The sequence below is a fragment of the Corvus cornix genome, chromosome 11 (genome assembly GCF_000738735.6).
Source record: "Corvus cornix cornix isolate S_Up_H32 chromosome 11, ASM73873v5, whole genome shotgun sequence".
Lineage (NCBI taxonomy): Eukaryota > Metazoa > Chordata > Aves > Passeriformes > Corvidae > Corvus > Corvus cornix.
This window is the reverse complement of record NC_046341.1, coordinates 18,724,289-18,740,183: the sequence shown is the minus strand read 5'-3', so window position 1 is coordinate 18,740,183 and position 15,895 is coordinate 18,724,289.

The following is a 15,895-nucleotide window of genomic DNA, read 5'->3' as shown; positions in this document are numbered from 1 at the left end:
TATAGTTTTGAAGGTAAAATGAATAATTTGTAGCTCTAAATAGAGACAGCATTTAGTGTTTAAAGCTTCTTCATGATTTTTTAAACTCTTTTCTTTAGAGAAGCTTTTTAAAACATGAGGAAAGGTTGAGAGGAGCACTTTAAACAGCTTTTCTAATTATGTTTCTGATTTTCAAACCTTGCTTCTACAAGAATATTTTAGACAATGACTAAGGGTGGATTGAGGGATTGAGGGATGCAAGTGTCTGAAGCTGTAGTGTGTTCAGTTGCTTACACCAGGGATTTCCCCTTGCCCGATTCTGACATTCCCTCTGATTATTTTTTTCAGCCTTTTTGAAAGTTTCAAATTCATTATCATTAAAAAGTGGCATCTGAGCAGCTCATGTGCTCCAGGTGGTGGTGAAATGACATAATGTGTTAGAAGGATCTGACTGTCTTGCAGTCCAGTGAAACCAGTGCCCACAAGGTTCTTTATGTGCACATGGCAATAAAGTTACTTTCTTTTGATTTAAAATGGAGATAGGTTAAAATGTGAGACAGGCTCTGCTTGCTGATATTTATCCATATTTATGATATTTATGGTATTTTTCTGTTAAGGCTGTGTGTGCAGGGGTGGAGGTGTTCCCACTGCTGCACCAGAGAGACTCACGTCCTCACTGTAGAGAGCAGCTCTGTCATGTAAAGTTGGGGAGAGTGTTCTTGTTGTGTGAAAACTGGTTTCAGTAACTCAGGTGTTCTCTCAGAGCAGGCTGGGCTGTCCTTCCTGAGCCCAGCCCAGCCAGGACAGGCTGAGCCCCAAGCGCAGCCCCGTGAGGGAAGCACGAACACAGCGGGGTTCTGCCGGTGCACATCCCTGCTGGCAACTGCACATGAGGCAGTCTGTTATTCCTTTTCATGCCCATCATGTCTCAAGTTCATTCCAGGGAATTCCATGGCAGTTGAAAAGGATTCATTCTCCAGAGGCCCGAGGAGCAAAACTGTAAAAGCTCTTAAGAGGAAAAAGTCGTTCTGAAGCGAGATGTGAGGCGCAGGTGCCCCTGTGACTGTTTTCAGTGAGGTATCGCTGTGCTCAGCTCAGCTCCCCGAGTGTCAGGCTGTGTTCAGAGCTGGTAGGAAGGGTTGTGTTTAGTTCTGGCCCTGCAGAGCTGAGCTGGGCTGTGTGTGCAGCCGATGGGTGCAGCTCCTGGCACAGGCGAAGGAGCCGTCCTGGCCCATGACCGAGGTCACGCTGGTCCTGCAGCCACATCCCCTGCAGAGGGGCCAGGGCTGTGCTGGAGCCCTGCAAACGTTTGTGCTCAGGCCGCATGAGTGGGGACAAGAGCCTGCCTGGTTTATTTATCTTAGAAATCCTGCCTGTACTGAGGTGCTCAAGGCTCGTAGAGTTCCAGGACCTGGTGTCCTCTGTTCTCTTTCATTTTGTTTTTCCAGGTGGTCTTTGGGGTGAGGGAGGATACTCTCATGAAGGTGGATTTCTTTTTGTTTGTTTGTTGTTTTTTTTCTTCTTACTACTTTTTTTAACGTAACTGCCTAGGTTGAATTCAGAAATTCTGTGTGGCAGTTGTATTTCAATGGCAGAAATGTTTGTTTGAGGGATCTGAAAAACTCCTGAGTTAGCTTTGCCAATGAAATGGTGTTGCTGTGTGGAATCATGATCTTCCTTAAACTTCAGTACTCTCTTTTAGGGAATTGATAATAAACATAAACTGTTGTGTTTAAAAATATAGAAATTTTTGTGTGCGGAGTTTTTAGCTACCCAGTTTCTAATTCCATTAATCTCAAAACTACACCCTCCTCAGTTTTGGTCCCAAGTGTCTCCTTGCAGAAACAATTTTAGAGTAAGATATTTCTGAGAAAAATAGGTTTGGCTCTGTAAATAAACATCTATATTTTTATATATGCATGCATTTACTGTGGTGGTGGTGATTTTTGTCGTTCTGTGTATGTTTTGTTCTATTTTGTTGTAAGGATTTAATTCTCTGGAAGGTTGGGAGGGAATGCCTAAAAGTCCAAGATATTGCCTTGCCATATTCCTTGGCTCTGGAACAGCTCCTGGTGTTCTCCGTCTCTCTTTATCTGTTTAATGTCAGCTGGGTTTGACTTCCAGCCTTGCTGGAGCAATAAGTTTAGTTTGGAGCCAGAGCAGCAGCTCTAGTTCTGATAGATCAGTTTTCTCTTGAAATTGCTTATTAGTATTTGGGAAGCTTCTGAGATAGAGATGCTGTAATGTGTTCATGCTTGGTTTGAAAAAAACCCAAAAAACCAAAACCCAAGAAAACAAACGAGCTTTTAAAATCAAGCTAATTATTTATGCAAGAAACTCAGGGAATTCAGTGGAGCTGTTTCCATGGGATTTGCTCACGATGTAGGGCTCAAATGGCATGTGGGCAGTTGCTACATCTGATTTCAAACTTCTCATATGCAGATTTCCCCCCATCAGTCAAGGGGATGAAGGCTCCTCATCTCCAGTCCTACTTGGTCTTTAATTCCATGATAACAGGGGTAGTGGTTGCCTGCTAATTTCATGTGTTAGACTTTTTCCCACAAGAAATTTCAGTGTATTTAATCTGATAAATAACTAGATGTTGCTCATGATATTTCAAAAACAAATAAGAATGTTTGGACTTATAGTTGCTACCCCCCAGAGTTTTCTAAAGGTGAATCAAGGCTCAGAGATTTAATTCCCATCAGCCAGCTGCCCATGGAGCTGATTCCTAAAATGGTGCTAATGAATGTATCAACTTAGCAACAAAAAGAAGTCAACCAAGTTTTAACACTTCCTTCAGTTGTCTCTTGTGCTAAACCAGAAAACTAATTATAACAATATTCCCCTGTTTTAATTGTGACTGTGAATGACTGATGGCAAACATGTAATTAACTGATGCAGGAGTTGACATAAGACGGTTGACACCAATTTTTTATACATTATTATATGAAGACATGTAGGGAAGCAATTAGTCCTTCATTAGTTCAGAGTTATTTCAAAAGCTTTGAAATACTTTTGTGGTTAATTTTTAATCATCAAGGAAATGTATCTTCTAATGGCGTTAACTTCAGGGACTGAAATTAAACGCGCTCCCATGAGACTCATTGCAGTGAGATAAATGTCCTGCGCAGCTGCTGGGCCACAGAAGCATTGTGAGGCTTTTGGGGCTCAGCAGGATGAGGTTCTAAAGATTTGCCTTGTTTTTCCAGTTCCTGGTGCCTGCAGAGTGTCAAAGATGCTGTGCTTCTGCAGGCCGGGGAGGAGCTGCTGCCTGCACCCACCCTGACCTTGGCTGGCACTTTTGGCTCTTTAGTTGTTGGAGCCAAAAGCTGCAAGCCAGGCTTAGGTGTTACAGGTCCCATTTAAGGTGTGCTTCACTTCTCCTTTGCCTTTCACAGTTAAAGCAGAACTGAAATGTCACCTGGCGAGGACAGGGAGCTGCTTAGCCACGGGACAGGGGATTTAGCTCAGGTTTCCTTTGGGATTCCTTTTGTCTACAATTTGTTTTCCTGTTCTCAGCTGGCTTTTGCAATAAACCTGTTATGAACTTCGACATCTTTCCATCTACTTGAAAACTTTTTTTTATTGTTTTTTTTAAGCAATTCCTGGAAAGATTATCTTGGGTTTTCACTGGCAGTTTGTCAAGTTCTTTCCTCTTATAAAATCTCCCCTTGGCTGGGCTGGAAGCAATAAACACAATACATGTGCATTGCAGTGTCATGTGGGGGATCCTCGTTCTGTGCAAAGCCTTTATCAAAACCCCTTTATAACTTACATTTATGTTGTGAAACTATAAATAGCTTATATAAAAAGTGGGAAACTGAGTTGTCAAAGGCTGGATGGGTCTCTGAGCAACCTGGTCCAGCAGAAGTCCATGGCAGTGGGTTGGAATGAGATGATCTGTAATGTCCTTCCAACTCCAACCACTCTGGGGTTCTAATGAAATAAAGCCATGCAGTAAAAAGAACCTTGTTGTGTAAAAGCTGGAGAACTCGGGGAAAACCACTTTCCAAATGCAGATGTCCTGTAAAATGTTTTGTTCGTAAATTTTAACAGATTTCTGATTAGCCATTGGAAACCTGTTCTGGAATAAGGCCAGTTCTGTTGATGTGAGCATGCCTGGAGTCTGGATAGAATGACCTTTTTGTGCATGTTGCAAAAATCTTCTTCAATGCACTACAAGCATTAAAGCTGTGTTAGGTTGTCAGCTAACAAAAATTAAAGCAGTCTGACTTCAGTAAGGACAAATTGTAACACCTAGGCCTTTGAAACAGACATGGTACTTTTCTATTTTTTTTTTTTTTTTAATTTTAGGAGTAATAATTGCTTTGTAATTCAGCTTTCATTATTATTTATCTAATGCTGCCGGGAGAGGAGAATTTAATTTCTCACGTGATGTTTCAAGGTGCTCCTTTTCCTACTAATCTTCCTAAAATGCATTTTTGGGTGTGCTGAAATGAGCAGTGTCACATTAGATTCTTTCATCTTGGTGGCTATGAGTCACTGGTGTCCCCAAGATCACTGTGCCATACAGATTTGATAATGCAGCATTCAGAGGCAGCCTCTGAGAGGATACCTGTGCTGGGGATGTGCTTTCACCTTCTTTTGTTAGGCAGGAATAAAACTCCTCCATGGAGGTAGCTGTACCCAACACCTGTGAACAGCACAAGCTAATTATTTTTCCTGATGCATCTGTACCTTTAGGACACACTTGCAGCTACATTTGGTGGAAAGGGAATGAGGGAAAAAAGGGAATCATATTGGTCACGTTTTCAGCTGCACAAGAGTTCCTTCCCAAACATAATTTTCTGCTCTGAACAGAGGACACATTCTGAGGTACGTGGGGAGGAGAAGAGGTTGAGGATATTTATGAGGCATTGGAGACTCAAAGGAAGAGAATGTTAGTAGGCTTTTTAGTTTTTAAATGTTTTCCACACACTTTAAGAAAGTTTTGAAACAGGTTTAGGAGCAGTTCTACTGGTATCAGGTGGTTTGACAGCTTATTTGTTGTTGTACAGCAATTAGTATTGCAGAGAAGTAGAATTCAGGTGAAAATGAGCAAAAACATCACTATGCATTTAAAAAAAAAAAACAAAAGACAAAAAAACCCCAAACCAAATCAACTAAACAAATAAAAACAAAAACAAAAACAAAAAAAAAAAAAAAAAAAAAAAAAAAAAAAAAAAAAAAAAGAAGAAGAAAAAAGGCTGGCCTCAGTTATTTGTGATTTGAAGTCTGTATGAGTTCAGTATAAGGAACCAAATCCTGCTTGCATGTGAGAGACAAAATTTTCAGTCTTCATTCTCCTGGCTACGTTCCAAGATCACAGATTTATTTAAATCCGAAAAACCTTGGAGACCATCGAGTCCAAGCTGTGCCCCATCCCCACCTTGTCCCCAGCCCAGAGCTCCGAGTGCCACCTCCAGCCCTTCCTGGGGCACCTCCAGGGATGGCCACTCCAAACCTCCCTGGGCAGCCCCTTCACTATTGAATCACTGTCCTGGGTGCTGTTGTGAAGCCGCTTTATTCCCTCACCGTGCGCTCGGTGCCCAAGGCCGCTGTTTCTTTAGGATGGGCCCGGGGCCGGAGCTGCGGAGCCGAGGGGCCGGTGAGCGGCTCCAGGGGCTCGGCAGGCTCGGCAGGAGTGTGCTGGGAGTGCTCTGCTGCTCTTCTGGGTTTCCTTTGTGTTCCAGCTAGCTGGGAAAAGGTTCTGTTGGGTTTTTTCTTGTTCTTCTTTCCCTTCCTTCCCCTTGCCTCACTGCCTCCCTTCCCTCCTCGCTGGTCCGGGGAGCCTGTGGGGTGGTCCCAGTTGGTCCGAGCCCGGGGAGCTGCTCCCTCTCAGGGAATTTGTTGTATTTTGAGTTTTTTGTTTTGTTTTGTTTTTTTTTTTTCATCCTGTTCTACGCTGTTTTGTTTGTGTGTTAATAAACAGTTTGGTTTCTTTTTCCCACTTTCACTTCTTGTGACCCATTTGTCTCATTGATGGAGGAAAAGGGGAGGCCCTTTTCCCTTCGGAGGAGACACTCACTCCGGAGTGTTTCCTCCTGAAGATTTGTCTCAAAACCCGAGACAATCACCCTTTCTATGAAGAAATTCCTCCTAATGTCCAACTTAAACGTGCCCCAGTGCAGTTTAGGTTTGAGTTGCAGGCTGAGGCTGAGTGTCACCCCAGGTCTGTGTTCCAGGAGGAGCTGCTGCCTGTGGAACAGGATGCTGCACAAGCCTCCTGCAGGTCTCTCCCTCTGCATGAAGGTTAAATGAGAATTTTGGGGAGGAAAATAACATTTTTATTTTAATTTTCTTTTACATTTTCTTCCCCTCCTCCTGTTGCCCTGGCCATCTGCATCCTCCAGCAAAAGGTGAAGGAAAATGCAGCATAAAGTACTTAGAGGGGATTGCTGAGGCCTAGGAAAGCAGCCTTTAACAGGAATGGCATTCTCACTCTTTTTCTTCCAGGGAAAAGTGGGTGGAATTGTTTATTAGTTTCCAAAGGAATCTTTTTTATGCCATTGTGAAAAAACAAATTGTGCCAGTCTGTTCCTGAAATGTGTCCCAGCAGCAAGAGATATCCAAGTGGATCCAGCTGGGGACGGGTTTGTGTGCAGCACACAAATATCTCAGACTCCTTCTCACACTTGAGCAAGTCCATAGAGGTGAAAGAAATAATTCTGGGAAACTGATGATCAGTGCCTGCGTTTTTTAATTTATCAAGCAGGTGGAGAAAAGGAAGAATGCTGGATGTTTCACCCTTGGGTGACACACAAGGTTGCTGATGACACAGGCGCTATTCTCCCTGTATGCTGCTAACCCAGGAGTTGACAAAGTTGAGCATTGTATTTCACGAGGTACTTTAAGCATTACAGACTTGATGCTATGGAAATGGAAAAATGTCAGTCATGCTGGTATTAGAGCAGGAAAAAAAGAAAAAATTATATTAAGTGACAAACTCAGTACTTAACACCAAATACTGAAGGTTGTTCCATTTTCAGTGTTTTGTTCATTCTGAGTATTAAACTTATTCTTTAATATCAAAAATAAACCCGTGCTGGTTGTCTCTACTCTCCAATCCACCCCCCTGTCCTGGGTAATGCCAGCTGACTGCAGTGTTAAAGGTGAGTGTGCAATACCACTCAGTAGTGTGACTTTTCTAGTTTTATCCTTTATATTGAATTTCTCCTGTGTGTTTTGTGCTGGGAAAGGTCCATGAAGTTTTTGATTTGTAGCACTGACTGACATGAGCTCAGCTTGGCCGTGGTGAGGCACAGCTGGACCAATGTTGATGTTAGTTTGAGCAGGACTCTTGGTGGATTCTTAAATCTCTCAGGGTGGTGGCATCCACAGACCTGTCCCAGACCTTATTTAAGCAGAAACCTCAGAAACGTTGGCTGATGAATGGAATCTTGAATTCAACTTTTTCTTTACCTTTTTTTTATAGTTTCGAAAAAAAATTCTTAGTTTTGTCTATTTTCCCTTTGATTATGTATAGCTGGTCATTTTAAACATGTTTGGGTTTTTTTAAATTCTGTTCTGTAAGAATAATTTTATTACTGGCCATACTGGGCTGTCTTAGTACTTGTAACAGAAATTTCGTGAATAATCTTTTTAACAAAAAATAGAAATCCCTCTCTGTTGGGAGTAGATATTTTCCTTTTCTGTGGGGTGTGCCCAGCCCCTGCCTGCGGGTTGGGGTCTGTGGCTCAGACCCAGGAAGCCGTGACCGACCAGAGAGAGCGTCCCGCAAGGGACAGCACCCCAGAGCTCTGCGGCGATCCCTCGGCTGCCGGGGTGCCTCTGCAGAGGGGTGCCTGTCTCAGCAGGCTGCCAGCTCTCTGGGGATTCAGTGAGAGGGATTTCAGCTCTTGTTCTGCGAGGCAAACCCCAGGCTGGACCAAGAGGACAGAGACGAGAGGCTCCTTTAGCAGTTCTGCATGAGGCAGCTTTATCAGTCCACACCCCGCGAAAGGGGACGAGCTCTCCGAACTCGAAGGGGGAGAAGGGTAGATCTTATAGGGATACAAGGGTGGGTGTGAGAGGGTAGATTCTAACTTTCGGTGGGGGAAGACATGCAGACAATCAATGTGATTGATAAAGCAAGCTTTGTTTATTGGCAATACAGAGGCACTTATATAGTATATATCAGTATATACGCCTGTCAGTTCTTGATTGGTTTAAGCTTACAAAAGGGCATTCTTACTTCTACATAATTGGGTTAGATAAAAGACTACATTTGGCAAGCTTCTATTATTTATGTTTTGTCTTGAGAGATCAAAGTTCTCCTCCCTTCTCATGGTCAGCACATCTTTATCAGCACAGCACTGTACCTCCTAAAAACTCCCTTTTGGTTCTCAGGCGTTTCTCACGCAGGCATTTTCTCATGGAGGATTTTTCTCATACAGGCCTTTGCTTGCAGGCTTTTTCTTGTACAGTTCTGTTATTAATTTGTACCCTTTATCAATAATCCATGTCCCTGATCCTCTAACCATTCTCCAACAGGTAGAAGCCAATGGGTTACAAGGAGTCTACATAGGGTCTCCCAGAGGATCATGGTTCTTGTTTTCTCTCACCCTCACCAAGGGGGTTCTGCTGGGAGGTTATGCAATCTCTTTATCTCCTCCTTCCAGGGCAGGGGCTGGGCATATCCCACACTTTTCTTCTTCAAATGTAATTTGTGGCCAGAATTTTGTGCTTTGCTCTTCAGATGGAGTGATGCAGGGAATTCTTCTCTTGTGATAAAAACACTTGCTTTTGCAGGATTGAAGAACTAATTGGAGACTCAGTTAATGGTCATTTATTGATAATGATCAATAGGCTCCTGCAGAACTGAATATGGAGCCCATTTTACAGAACTCTAGTGCACTCTGAGTGCACCTTTTTGGCCTGGGAATAAATTAAGTTCCTCCCTGTGATAACTGAACCCCAAATTTACCAGAACTTTAAAGTAGAATTATAGATTATTTTTCCTTGATGTTGAGAAACAGAAACTGCTGAAATGTCTGGGGTTCTGAGCAAGAGGAATGGAAGTAGACCACATAAAGTGAAAATAGATTAAAGATTAAATTGAGACTCACATGTAAAAAATGTATTTATGTAAATTATATGTAAATAATCCTCCTAACTTTGTGCCCTTTCAGAATGGATCCTTTCTTCCAGTGCAGTTGGTTTGGGTCACTAAATTTCTGTAGTTTTCTCTTTTGCTTTTCCTGAGAGGCTCCCATGAAGTTTTCACTTCACTGTGCCCTTGGAGGGAGGTTTGAATGAGATGATCTCTAAGTTCCCTAAACCATTCCATGACCCTGTGCTGGGTATAAAATCAATAATGCAGCTGGAAACCATTCTGTTTGTACCATATATACATAATATAAATCATTCAGTGGGTTTTTGCACCATCTAAAGTCCATTACTTATTTTTTTAGGAATGAAGATTGAATAATTTGTAATATAACTCATGTCCTACTGAAATGGGGTCCATGGGAAGGGCTTACATAATTCCTTTCTCCTGGAGAAGCTGCAGTCCTTTTTCACCTGGGTTTGTTGCTGGCTTTGCCACCTGGGTGCAGATCACCTGGGAGTGCTCTGAGAATTCCCTTTTGAGTGGATGTTAGCAGGAAAAGCACGTGGAATTTGTTGGAAGTGACAGAAGCACTGCCCAGCAGGCTCAGGAGTGCTGCCCTCACCAGGTGTCTGTCAGGAAAATTGCAAAAAGGCCCAGGGAGATTACTTAAAAATTGATTGCAAATTGGCAGGCAGGCAGAGCAGCCACTGCTGCAGAGGAGTTTATGATTTGTTTATGTTTACCTAATCATAATTTAATCTTTCTACTGTTAACACTTAATGCTAAACTGGTTTCCTGATATCATCAATTCCCGGTATTTTGAAGAAGATCCCAAGAGGCTAAATGATAGCAGCAGTCAGATGAAACATAACTGGGCTCTAGCACACACCCCAGCCTTTGGAACAGAGTTGTCATATGCAAAATTTTAATTAATAGCTTGAATTAAAATGCTGCTTTATCTTCAAAAAGAATCTCAAGAGTTCTGAAAAAAATAAATATTGGTTTCTAAATCCATTTTCTAGTTTTCATTTACCTTTGTTACTCTGGTTCAGAGGTTTCCTTGAAGGTTGCTTGGCTGCTGGAATACAGAGATACAGCTCATGTTTGTGTTTCTCTGCATCTGACTTTTCATTTCCATAAAATGAAATATTCTCCTAATGAGATTTCTATCCTGCCAGCTGCAGTGTGTCCCAAGGAGAATGCCAAAGGAAGGAGTGTGGGGAGACCAACCCTGTTCTGTAAATAGAACAGGAAAGACAGACTGCAGTAGATTCTGTTCTGTCTTAAAAGAAATAAACAAAGGTGAGGGAGGCAAGAAGGGATTCATCTCTTGCTACTAAATTCAGGTTTTCCCTTCTGGTTTTCAAAAATCTAAGACTTTAATTTATTGCCCTTATGATAATTTCAGCTCTGTACTGAAACAAAGATGTTAAATTCCGACAGGAAGAATATGTCTTTTTCCAAAGATATTTGAAGAACAACGGGGGACCAAGAAAAGAAGAAATCCCCAAATTAGCAAATCTTAGTAGTACACATTGTTCAGTATTAATTCCCTGGGAATCAGAAGCAAGATTAATATTGGCTGTTACTTCTGGCTTGCCACTTACCCAGCTTCCAGCTCACTTAAGTTCCCAAATATCGAGTGCTCTGAGCCTTTCCACAGGTGCCTGTGGCTATTAAGTGCAGGATTAACAGCATGCAAGTAGTGCTAGAACCACTATTTTGAATTGTTGCCCATCTCCATTACATGAGAAGGCTTTTTCTTGTGTGTGAATGATGCTGCACCAGTTGAGAGGACACCTGCTGCTTGCAGGATGTTTGGATACATCACAAGGATTTCTGTTCTGTGCTCGTTTGTTTCCATGGATTGGTGCCTAACTTGGAAATTCAAGCTCACTATTTGCAAACATTGTTGGGAAGTTTCTCATCGTTTATGTTTCCAGTGGCAAAAATAACTTGGAAGAAATGGGTGATGCTTTGAATTTGGTTAATTGCTTTATTAAAGGAGGAGCTGCTTTATGAGAGGCGTGCACAGGTGTGTTTGCTGAGTGTACAGATAATATGCTGATAAATGCTGATAAAGCTCTATTCATCTGTGCCCGAGGAGTAACAGAGCCCACCGATTCTGCTTTACTACTTTTGACCCACCTTCCTCTCAACATTTCAATATTTGCTGTGTAATGGCATAAATAAGTGTATATTCCACTTAGGCCTCACTGAGCTATCCCAGTTACAGCTCTGCTTTGGCAGATCTGCTCTCCCCCACTCACAGCAGTGGGAGTGTGTTCGAGGAGCAGAACTGGAGCTCAGTGTACAGGATGTCTTTCATGTCAATATTCATAGGGGTTTTTGTTATCAGGAAGGGCTGCTTGGAATTATGGCTGGAATTATATAAAATTCTAGGTGTCTGGAAGAAGAAAGCACCTTGCAGTTGGGAATCAGGAAAACGTGAGCTTATTTAGTTCAATTTAACATGTGACTGAGGAAAGGAGGGTGGCCAGGGCTGAGTGGCAGACAGCAGAGTGCCAGCTGTGTCTGTGGGGTGCTGGGGAGTTGGGAAATGAAGGTGTTTGACTTGTGGAGAGCCAGGAATTGGCTCTTTCCCTCTTGAGGCAGCAGAAATCACTGTTCCAGCCCTGCATCAGATGTCTCATCTCTATATCAGAGACTGGCGGTGTGAGGTGTCGCCTCAGGTGTCCCACTTGTGGCACAGGCTGTGCAACCGTGCTGTACTCAAGGTGGCTGAAAAGGTCCACACTGTGTTTTGATACTGATATGAAAAGAAAGAGGTGAGCAAGGGGATGGAATGCAATCCTAAAGTAATAAAAGTTGTCAAAACCTGCTGCAGTGGAAGGATAAGATGTTCCCCTCTCTCTTACTCAGCATTCCCCCTGGCTCTGGCTGGGGTGTGCTTGTACTCCTGTCACCAACATCTGGACTGGGGCTCTGGATGTGACTCGTGTTTGCATGATTCCCTGGAATGCCTGCTGTGCTGGTTTATTGTGGATGGATCCAGACTGTCAGGCTACTCTGAGAGTGAGATAAATGCTGCATGTATTTATTCCTTGTTTGCACAGCTCCCTGGAAAGTCCTGGACACAGATGTACGAAATGAAGTCTTTTCCTCAAGTTTGATATATTTGCATGCATAAGGGACTTTTGTATCAAGAATCAAAAAAATCAAGCTGCAGTTGGTGTGAATCTGGGTTAAATCATCCTGCTCGTGACATCAGAGGTTTGCATCATGCCCATATATGTGGAAAATATGGAATTTGCTTTAAGTAATACAGAAATAATATGGATTAGTCACTATGATAGCACTAAATCCAGAGCAGATTTGGCTGCATAAAAGTGCTGGGGAAGGAGAGCCATGTGCTGCAAAAAGGGAGAGAGCAAAGGGGGGTGAGAAACAATTGCTTAAGTGTGGATTCTTTTCTTGGTTATAGCTCATATCTTGGATAATCTGTTGGCCCTAAATGTCTTGAGTCGTGACAGTAGATGTAAATTCCTTGTGGAAATGAAAATTGTCCAGTACAAAGGACAAGCGGTTTGGGTGTGTTTGGTGTTGTCTTTTTTTTCTCCTTGGTCTGATAATTAGCTGAATGCTAAACTGGGTAGAAAATGGTTTTTTCCTACTGAATAATGATAAAAAAACTGAAATATAAAACTTTTCTAAATTTGAGAGGCATAGGTGTCCACTTCAATGGTTTTTGTTGTTTTGGTTTGAATGATGTTTCTTAGTTATTGCCATGAATTGGATTCTCTCATTAAATGGTGCAGTATCTCACTGGTTTTTACACCGACTAAAAAAAATTACAGCTATATTAGGCAGTCTTTAATCTTCAGTAATTAAATTATGAATTGATTTCACAACAATAGATGTGTAGATGTCTCCTAGAATAGATTGATAATGAATATCTGAATACTTAACACAAAGAACACACTGGGCTTTTTTCTTTGAAAGATAAGAAAAGGGTATAGATTACTGTAAAAGGGAATTTGAATGAGTGTGTTCTCTTCACATTGAAGCAATTTGAAGAATAGTTTAATGACTAAAAATATTAAGCATACTTAAATTCATATATTGAAGTACGGCAAATGAATATGATTTCATTTATTGTATAGAGTTGATTTAGTTGTGCTGAGTGAACAAAAGCCAGGTTCCATTGAGATTAAAATAGATCTGAGTTGAAAAAGAATAGTGTGAGAAACAAGCTGGGCTGTGCCTTGTACAGCCCCACCCCAGTGTGTCTGTTCCTGAGCAGGCTGCTTCTCTCTCCGTGCCAGGGTTCCATTGTCCTCCCTGGCATTCCCCCTCTCCCCTTCAAGTCCCAGGAAGAGTTTTCCTTTCAGAAAATAACCTGAGTACACTGTGTGCCTCTTAGCTTTCAAAGCACACAGTAGAAGTGCCAACCTGTCCGAGAACACGCGCCTCGAGCCAGGCAATTGATTTATTGTGATAGTCCCTCTCTGCTCTGAGGAGAAAAGGAGCCATGGCAGGACCCCAAAGCCAAGGCCAGGTTCTTCCAGCACTTGCAGCAATATATCTGAGAGTGGAACCCACAGGAGCAAAGGACAGGCTCATCTGGCCTGCTCTTGTGAGGGGCTGGTGGGGCTGAAGGAAGCCAGGGGAGAGTTTCTACACAAAACTTAAGAGTGAGAGCTGGAGGGAGTGACAAGAAAGATCTCCCGCTGTGCAGCAGGACTGTGAGCAAAATAGAAGGTTATTTTTCCAGGCATGTCTCAAGCAGTTTGGGTCAAAATACTCATTGGTGTAAGGCCATTAGACTACAGAAGAGTTACCCTGGGTTAAACTTGTCCTCAGCGTGTCTGAGGCAAGGGAGGGATTCTAGCTTTGAAGAAAGCAAGCTAGAGATTTATTCTCTTTTAAGTATCTCCTCCTACACTGTTGTACCTTTTTCTCTGCCTTAAAACTTTTTGCCAGCAAGCCCCTGGTTTTGACAACCATCTGTCAGCCCTCTGAGATAAAAGAGCAGAACTGCTGAAGGCTTCGCTGAGGAGCGCTCTGGAAAGCCTGAAAAGAATTGTCCACTTTTAAGCTGACCTACATTTAATTATATGGTTAGATCTTTTAAGTGAGCACTGGTATTTGAGATGGGATGAAGCCTGCAATTTCTGTAACAGCTCTAAGAACGTGAGTGCTGTGACCTCCTGTTTATTGAGGACTGATATTGTGGGCCTGGCACTGCCCAGCTGCACAGGCTCACACAGCACAATGCACAACGACACAAAAGGCAGGAGTTGACAGCTTGAGATAAGCTTAAATCCTTTGCAAATGGAGTAATTATAATATATGTGCTAATAAGAGTGCCTAGAGCTTTTATTTCATACTCTGGTTGTTGCTGCAGCACAGCTGAGTGAGGTTGTTAAAATGCTGTGAGCTTTGGCCATTGGTCAGCTGTTGCTGAAACACCCCCAAACACCCAAAATGGTTTAGGAGCTGAGTTAGGTACTGGAATTTCCCAGTCCAGGCAATGAGGAGTCTATTCTAGATTAATATCAGGATGAATGAGAGTGGAGGGTGGCAAGAGTGGAGGGTGCTGAAATGACATATTTTCTTGTAAAGACAGTGGCCACTACCTTCAGAGGCTGAACTAATTTAATACTTGAATGCACTGAAGGAATAAAATTCTTGATACTGCACAGGCATTGTAGCTTGAGCTTTTTGCCACAGATCTAAATTGTTATGGAGATTGCTTTTGGTCCCTGGCTGCATATCCTGCTCTGTAGAGAAAAGGGTTCTGTGAGGAGCCTTTTGCTGTCACCTGGAACAGCAGCACCTCCCAACACTGACCCAGGCAGCAGAACATGAGCAAGTCTAAAGAATATTCAGATGCTTAAGAACTTCGCTTTCCATGTTGACTGCGTGCATGGATCCCAGATTTAAAATTACCTGGCAGGTACAGAAAGAGCTGAAAGCAAAACCTTTTGTCTATTAATAGCATATTTGCGCATTTAATTCTCTTTTCTCCTGCCTATCACCAAGACACACAGGGTTGTCAGGCAAAAACAAATGCCTATTTTCACAAACAGAAACAGTTTTCCAAACCTTTGTGAATACTCTCAATATTGTTTGCCTCACTTAACAGGGGAATGAAAAATGCAATGTGAGAGAAAATACGACTGAAATTGGGAACGAGACGTGGGACTTCAACTTTTTCATTGCCTGATAACAAGTTCAATGCTTCATATCAGCTTCTTGCTGGCAAAGGAACTGTGAATTTGTATTTAAGGACACAGCCAGCTTAAAACATGAAAATTGAAGTTACTTTTCAGTGATCAACCTTTCTTTGAGCAAACCTATGCACAGAAGAGTTCTCTCAGTTCTGTCAGACCCAGTGGTGGAAAATGACTACTTAGAAAGAAATACTTTAATAATTAAATAGTCAACATTGTTTGGGGTAGAAATAGTGATTACAATAGCATCCTCTCTGTGCCTGGGCCTCTTGCCAATGAGACTCACGTGAAAATTGATGAGTAAGCAGCAAGTTTAATATTGCAGCTTTCATTGCTTTGCTGGGAGCAGCACTACTAGCACTGGAATATATAGGAGAAATGCATTATCTTCTTGCAATTTATTTATAAGGAGAACACGTTCAGAATTAGACTTTTTATTTTCTCTTTCTGATTTGCCATTATCAGGAACACCTTCTCCACTTTTTGAGGCAAATGTGTAGCTGTATGAATAGCATTGACCTTATTTTTCTGATTTGGACTCCATGGACTGTAAGAAGACTATTTTCCATTTCTGTCCTTCAAAATAAAATGGAGGAAAAGCAGTAACCCCCTGGATATTGATGTGGAGAGCATAATGGAAGCTCTTGCCCTTGTTTACAGAAGA